At 38.6% G+C, this 6579-nt stretch overlaps 1 pseudogene; it reads left to right on the top strand.

The window, feature by feature from the left end:
* Positions 1–4174: 4174 nt before the first annotated feature.
* LOC106008167 (zinc finger protein 382-like) lies at positions 4175–5995 on the top strand (annotated as a pseudogene).
* The last annotated feature ends 584 nt before the right edge of the window (positions 5996–6579 follow it).

Raw genomic sequence — 6579 nt, 5'->3', positions numbered from 1 at the left:
AATAATTGTTCATTTCTAGAGGCTGAGGGGGCATTTTCCTGTTTCATACAAATTCAGATCATCACAAGGTCAATACTTCCTAAAAAAATGCAGAGAGCCACCTAAAATATAAAAAAGTTGAGGATATGGGCCTTGTTTTATTGGAAGTGAAATCCAGGTAGATAAACATGATCTGAAAGGAAATTTAATCTTCTTAAACTGATTGACAGGAAAAAGAATTGGCCATAGCAGATTTACTTAAACCCCGTGAAACTTCATAATCCTTTTTGAATAAAGTATCCTGGATTGACATACTATTTTAGATGACAGATAGTCTAGAATGTTCCCTGCTTCTGGAGGTGGTAGTGGGAAGAAGCTTATGCGAAGCAGAAGGCAGAGAGGGCTGTGACGTGGAGCCCATGTGTCCCATAGCATCTTGTTTGCCTGTCCATAGCAGGCACTTCTACTCCCTGAGAGACTGAGAACTTTGCCAATTCCTCTACCTCTGTTCTAGGCTCCATCTCTAGAATCTGTCGCTCTCCACAGTATAAGCTCCTAGCTTCCAGTCCCTATCTAGACAAAGGCATGGTTCTAATAGTGCCTCACCCCATATCCCTGCTGACCACCTTCTTCCCCTACTCACAAATTTCCACTGTCTCCCTCTGCCTGCAAAACCAAAACATGAACTGAGCTTCTCAAGTGCTATTCAAAACATCCCATTGTCTGGACTGCCTTATTGCCATCTATTCCCTTCTTCCAAGAATTGTCCAGCTGAAAGGTATTAAATTAGCCATTTCTGTCCTGGAGGACCATCTCTCTCCAGCCCATCTCATTTGCTGTAGACAGGTGAGAGTGAACCCAGTGAGAGAAACACTTTGAAAATGTGCACCAGGTGGATGGTTTTGGAAACCAAGCTTGGTCAAACAAGATGTTTTCCTAGGACACTTGAGATATTAGTCTTGGAGAAGGAGTCTGAAATATGAGTGATTGAAAAAGGATATTTCATTCTCAAGGTGAAAGCCAGATAAATTTAGCTGACTTTCAGGTTCAAAGAGAAAAGTACAGACATAAGTGCAAAAACCAATTCTGAGGTCAGATGCTAGGAAAAGTCAGAAAGATTTGGAAATAGAGTGTTAGGTCATTGGAAAAGAGAAGCTACAAAGTGTGTGACCTGAAGTACATGAGGCATGGGGTTTACTCTTTGATAATCATACCCACATTTCACACACACTACCTGAGCTTGGGCAGGGTCCTCTGTCCAGAACCCTGGTTCTGACCTCCTTACCACCTGTTCAAGTCTCACTCATTCCATTAAGGACAATTGCATCTCCTGCTCAAGGAGGGATTGCTCATCTCCTTCTAAGGGGAGGTTCATCCCTCATCCTTTCAATCCCTGGGACACTTTTCATGCCTTCCTCCTGACTTGATTTGATAATCTGTTTGATAGTGATTTTGTAAAGCTCCAGTATGTGTGGGTAAGAGTAGTGGCATCTGTTTGAGGCTATGCAGCCACTTCCTGTTACTCTGCACACCAAAGGTACTCAACAAATACTCGCTTCATTTACCACTTACACTGATATGGGGAAAAAAAGATTTTGGTAATGTTTTCCATAAATACACTAATCAGAAATATCTATCTAAACCAACTGTTAGGGTTTAGATCTAAAATCCCCAACTAGATTCTCATGTGTGAAGGTGACTGGATCACAGGGCACTGTGCTCATCAGAGGATCCATCATGGCTGAGTTCAGGGCTGAATGTGCTGTAGGAGGTGGGGCCTGGTGGGAGGAGCTCTCTGAAGTGTGACCTGGCTGCATTCTTGTCCCCAGTTCCTCCTTTCTCTCTCTCCTTTCTGACTGCCATAGGGTGACCACATTTTCCTCCATGAGGCCCCTCTGCCATCTTGTTTCTGCCTTGGACCCAGCTGACCATGAACTGAAACCATGAGCCCAAATAAACCTGTCCTCCTTTAAGCTGGGGATGTTGGGTATGGTGTCATGGCAACCAGAAAGGAACTAAGGCATCAGCAGGTCCAGCACATCTGTGAGCACATAAAACTACAAAGTGAAAGTCTGCAAACCCGATGTGGTCATTGCTAGAAGCATAAACATGAAAACAATTCCCCACCACCAAAATGAGTCTTCATCACTGACCCACAGAATGTAATTTTATGATTCCTAAATCCAAGAAAAGACACAGACCCCACATTTTTGCAGCACATGGAGTCTCGGGGTACAGATGCATTGGCTTGACATAAGAAGCTTTCCCAAATCCCATTTCCAATTTTGTTAGGAAACAAGGAATGGAATATGCATGGGATTGGAAATGTGATTGTTTCCCAATTGCTGTAGATTTGTCTGTGTTACACAGCCTTTTGAGGTTTATAATCTATAAAATGGAGACAATGGAAATGAACTCACAGGATAGGTTTAAGGAAAACTCACCCATCAAATCACTGGACGAAGCAGGTAGTCAATAAATGTAAGTCTTTTCATTAGGGAAACCATATAATCTCACAAACAAATATATTCATTGAATATTTTTAAAGTATAAAGAGTGCTCTAGTACACGTATGTGTGTGAAATCGTACATACTCTTAAGAAACAAGTCATTCAAGAATGTCTCTGAAATAATTAGCCACTTGCAGCAACCCACATAAATACGACTTTCACTTCTAGTGTAGAGTCCTCCAGAAATCACGGGCTTTTGCTACTGTTTGCAAATGCTGATACCTATCTTTGCAAGATCATCTTCCCTCAATGGGAGAATTATGAAAAGAACAATTTAGCCTTTATTCATGGTTTCTAAGGATTTTATTCTCCAGAGTCCAAAGATTTATTTTACAAAAGAGATAATGAAAGATTTTTAGCCAAGGAAGTGAAATGTATCAAGATGTAAGATATAAATTTCCATATCTTCTACACAGCAAAAACTCTATTTCAATCCCAGGAAATGGCCTTCAAAAAAATTATAATGCTTAGTATATAGCATATTTCACAGTTTTTAACTTTGCTTAGCAATACTAAGCACTTTTTGCTGATAAGGGTATTACTTATGCATTATCTATAAGAATTTGCAAATCATTTTGCAGAAGTTTAAAACTTATTAATACCAGTGGTAATCATATTCTCTTAGAATAGCAAGCACAAAAATCAAAGTGTAAATTGTTCTACACTTCAGCTTCAAAAATACTCTTTGGGGTAGGGGAAGTAGGAGGGGAAGGGGAAAGGAAAGAAGGGAAAGGAAAAATTATGAGAAAAGGAAAAAAGTGGAAACAAAGTCTTTGTAAATAGGGAAGGGTGGAGGAGAGAAAGGTAGCATAGGGAATAGGGAAAAAATAAGAACCAAGATGCATCATGTACAGGTACAAGCACCCAATGGTACATGTAAACTTATTGTGTACCTAAAATGTACCAATAAAGAAATTTGAGCAAAAAAAAAAACCCATTGGCAAATGAAAGAGATTATTAGTAGAAATCTTTTTTTTAAGAATGAAAGGATTAGAATTACTAATTTCTAAAAAATCACTACCCCCTTTTTTGCCAAGTTATTCCCTGACAAATTTGAAGCTGAAGAAAAAGAATAATTCTGAAATGGCTAATAGCATAAATATGCCAACTCTATATTTTTTGTCAATTTGTCAGGGATACTGGAGCAGAGAAGAAAAAGGGCAGAAATGTTCAGTAATCAGAGCAGAAGGCTAGGGTTGGGGACCAGGAATTCCTGTTCTAAACACTGACAGAGTTGGTTGGAAAAAATATTTCCCACTGAACTGATATAACCAAAATAACAAAAATGAAATTGTTGAGATAAAATAATTTTAAGGGTGGGAGTATAGCTCAGTAGTAAAGTGCTAGCTCCGCATGTGCAAGGCCTTGGTTTTGATCCATAACATCAAAAAGAAAAGAGGGGGTTGATAGCCTGGAAATTACTCTGGCCACTGGAGCTGGCAGCTACCAGCGATCAGTGCAGGACCAAAGCCTGTGGTCGAGGGGCCCGCAGGGCGGGCTGCCAGGATGCCCAGTTGTCATCAAAATGTGTGAAGAAAATCCAGCTTCATTTAAATAGGCAAATGCTTGCTGAGCAGGAAGTATGGAGGATGGGGCTTATTGCTATGTTCAGGACTCTTCCCTTTTCCAAAAGAAGAGATCAAAAGAGAAGGTCCATCTCTTACAAAACTTGAAGCTAAGTCTAAGGATGAACTAGAGTATGCCCTTACAGGGGTCAGTGTCATTGAAGGATGTGACTGTGGACTTTACTGAGGAAGAGTGGCAGCAACTGGACACAGCTCAGAAGGCCCTCTACATGGATGTGATGTTGGAAAACTATTGCCACTTCACCTCTATGGGGTTTCACATAACTAAGCCTGATATGATCTACAAATTGGAACAAGGAGAAGAGCTATGGGCAGAGAGAATTTTTCCAAGTCAGAGCTATCTGAAAAATGGGAAGGCTGAAGAAGTTTTAGTGAAGTTCAAAGAATACAAAGATATACATTCTAGATCAGTTGTATTCATCAATCACAAAAAAAAAACAGTTAAGGAGAGAAGTAACATTTATGGGAAAACACTCTAGAAAAGAACCATATTATTTCAAAAACATTATATGAACATAAATCTGATGGGAAAGTTTTGAAAAGTATTTCAGAATTAGTTATTAGAAGTATAAACCCTGTAAAAGAAAAGGTTGGTGAGAGGAATGGATGACAGAAATCAATCCTCAATATTAAGCATGAAAAAATCCATCCTGCACTAAATCTCCATAAACAAACAGAAAGGGATCTCAGTGGTAAACAAGAGCTTACTCAACAGCAGAAAGTTCAAACTCCAGAGCAACCATTTGAATGTAATGAATGTGACAAATCCTTCCTTATGAAAGAAATGTTATTTTCACCTAGTGGAGCTCACAAAAGAGAAAGAACATTTGAATATAATAAGGATGGAATTGGTTTCATGGAAAAGTGTGAGCTGGGTGTCCAACCCCATAATCTTAGAGAAAAGAAGGCATCTGCATACAGCAAATATGAGAAATTCCTGTGCAGAAAGCCTGTTTTTATTATGCATCAGAGATCTCAAACAGAAGAGAAACCTTTTAAGTGTCCTTACTGTGGAAATAGCTTCAGAAGAAAATCTTACCTCATCGAACATCAGTGAATTCACATAGGCAAGAAACCCTGCTTGCAATCAATGTGGAAAAGACTTCCATCAGAAAACAGCCCTCACTCTTCATGAAAATATAGATATAGAGGGGAAACCCTACCTTTGCCTTGATTGTGGGAAGTCCTTCCACCAGAAGGCAGCCCTCACTAGACATCACAAGACACATACAGGGGAGAAACCCTATGAATGTACTCAGTATGGAAGTGCCTTTAGAAAGAAGTCATACCTCATCAATCATCAAAGAACTCACACGGACGAGAAACCATATCAATGTAATGAGTGTGGGAAGCCATTTATCTGGAATACAACCCCCACAGTAAATCAGAGAACTCACACAGGAGAGAAACCCTATATTTGTAATGAATGTGGGAAATCCTTCTGCCAAAAGACAGCCCTCACACTTCATCAGAGAATTCACACAGGGGAAAAATCCTATATTTGTAATGAATGTGGCAAGTCCTTCTGCCAGAAGGCAAGCCTTACTGTTCACCACAGAATACATACAGGAGAAAAATCCAATGGATGTCCTCAGTGTGGGAAAGCCTTTAGTAGGAAATCTAACCTTATCCATCATCAGAAAACTCACACAGGAGAGAAACCAAATGAATGTAAAGAATGTGGGAAGTTCTTCAGTTGTAAGTCAAACCTCATTGTCTACCAGAAAACTCACAAGGTAGAAAGCATGAGAATTCTCTAAGTGATGTAACTTTTTTGTAAAACTTTTTAAGTCATAGTAAACCCTGTACGTGGTGTTGCTTGCAAGTATAATAATATTGAATGATTTAAGATACTATACTACATATTTACTGTTTGCTGTCCTGTAAAACACACATACACACACACACACACACACACACACACACCATTTCTGGGTAAATTAAATGAGAATCTTTGAGGTGAAAAAATCCTAATGTTTTTGTTATTAGATTCAGGATACAAAATTTCCTCTGTTAAATTGCTTTAAAAATACATTCAACATTGTTTATTTCTAATTCAATATTTGTCTTCTTGTGAACCTATAATAAGCAGTTGGCTGACTGGCAGTGGTCCAAGAATATACTGTGAATAGAAGTGCTTTAAAAGAAAGGAGGTGAACTTGTATTTCTCATAGCAAATATGGAGTCAGTTGTTACCTCCTTAAAGTTACTCATAGTTTTAAGTTCCAACATTATAAATTAGTTTTGCACATTAAAAACCTTATAAATTGGATTATATATCATATAGTCTTTAATATCCAGCTTGTCTCATTCATTATGTCTCTAAGTCTCATAATTAACGCATGTAGCAGAAGCTCATTTTCATTCCGTATAGAATTCTATTAGTGTATCACAATTTATCCGTTCTACTATTGGTGGACTTTTACATTGTTTACAGCTTAGGGTCATAATAAATAATACTTCTGAGAACAAAAGAAAAAAGAAAAGAGGGCTTTTAAAGTTTT

This window comes from Heterocephalus glaber, unplaced genomic scaffold, assembly GCF_053883595.1.
Source record: "Heterocephalus glaber isolate CG9 unplaced genomic scaffold, H.glaber_assembly_v1.0 deba00001724, whole genome shotgun sequence".
In the NCBI taxonomy this organism is placed as follows: Eukaryota; Metazoa; Chordata; class Mammalia; order Rodentia; family Bathyergidae; genus Heterocephalus; species Heterocephalus glaber.
This window is presented reverse-complemented; position numbering and strand designations above follow the sequence as displayed.